Here is a 1,531-nt window from a genome sequence, read left to right as displayed (position 1 = left end):
TTGAAATTCTGGGTGGGCTAGAAATTGAAAAACAACATGAACTAGGAGGTCTAGCTGCACTTAAACTGGGTAAGCCACATGCCCTAGATCGGAGGCTCCTGGAAGTAAGGAACTTTCTATTGTGCTTGTTCTTATTGGAAGTCACAAATTTGGATCCTAGGAGAGCCAATAAAGTGCATTTTATACATGGTAATGCACTGCAGCCATTGTGTCCCAGTGATGGAAGTGTTGCCTGTTTAGTGAGGTGGATGGGGTGGGGTACATGTCAAGCAAATTGTTTTATCTGCTTGGCACTGTACTTCTCAGTTCAGTTTCGTTTCAGTTTATTGTCATTTAGAAGCCACAAATGCAATGCAGTTAAAAAATGAGACAATGTTCCTCCAGAATGCTATCACAAAAGCACACGACAAAACAGACTACACCAGAAACGTTTGGTAATCCCCAAATCCAGAGTCCGGAGAGGCTGCTGCGTATTTGGTGTTCCAGCAGTTCTTTAGGTGCCATTCATTGAAGGTCAGTTTTAGTTCTCAGAATGAACATGAGAATCAGAATCAGGTTATCACAGACATCATTCATCCCTGCCGTGTCCTGTGATGTTGGTGATCACGGTCCTTCCATGACTATGAATTTTCTAGGCAACTTTTTCTTTCAAAGTGATTTGCCATTGCCTTCTTCTTGGCAGTGGACACAGACAGGTGACCCCAGCATTAATAATAAACTTCAGAAATGATCCCCCACAAACAAAAGAGAAAATCTGCAGATGCTGTAAATCCCAACAACACACAAAATGCTAGAGGAGCTCAGCAGGCCAGGCAGCCTCTAGGAAAAGAGTACAGTCGACGTTTTGGGCCGGGGTGTTGCCTGGCCTGCTGAGTCCCTCCAGCATTTTGTGTGAGTTGTTCCCATTCCACCCTCCCACCCACTCCTCTAGCCAGTCTTCCAACTTTAGGACAGGCCTGCGACATTCAGTGGACTTGTGGACTAATGGGCTTCCGACATCCCCGGCGGACTATCAGCCCCGTAGACCAAGGCTTCGGCTTCTAGACTTCCGACTGGCCTTTGGACATCTTTGGCATACCCTAGGTATTGCCTGTGCCAGGATCCCGAACACCAGACTCGCGGAGGCTCTTGTGCCTCTCGCTCACACGGGCACCCAGTCCCCGGGACCCCCTGACGTGGGGGGCGCCAACCCCTGTTCTAGTTCTTTAAACTTGAAATTCAGAGGAAATGGGGTGATCTCTTAAACGTACCCTCAGTTTAGTTACCCTAGAATAAGGGCTGCATCTTATTTCTAACAACCATCAATTCTAATTTTTCTCTCTCTCTCTCTTTCAAGGTCGAGACGAGCTTCTACCTCCATACTTTATCTGATCTGATGCAGTATCTCTGGACAGGCGTGCAGGTTAACGCTTGTCTGAAGAGCTTTGGAATGTTTTTTTTTATTCCGCCGCGTTGAAGGCGTTACGGAGAGAGCTGGTGGTTGGGAGGCCGGCGAGGGCAGGGCAGGACAGGGCCGGGCCGGGGCGGGGCG

The sequence above is a fragment of the Hemitrygon akajei genome, chromosome 5, assembly GCF_048418815.1.
Source record: "Hemitrygon akajei chromosome 5, sHemAka1.3, whole genome shotgun sequence".
Taxonomy (NCBI): domain Eukaryota; kingdom Metazoa; phylum Chordata; class Chondrichthyes; order Myliobatiformes; family Dasyatidae; genus Hemitrygon; species Hemitrygon akajei.
The sequence above is the reverse complement of the archived record's forward strand: the minus strand, read 5'-3'. Positions refer to the sequence as shown.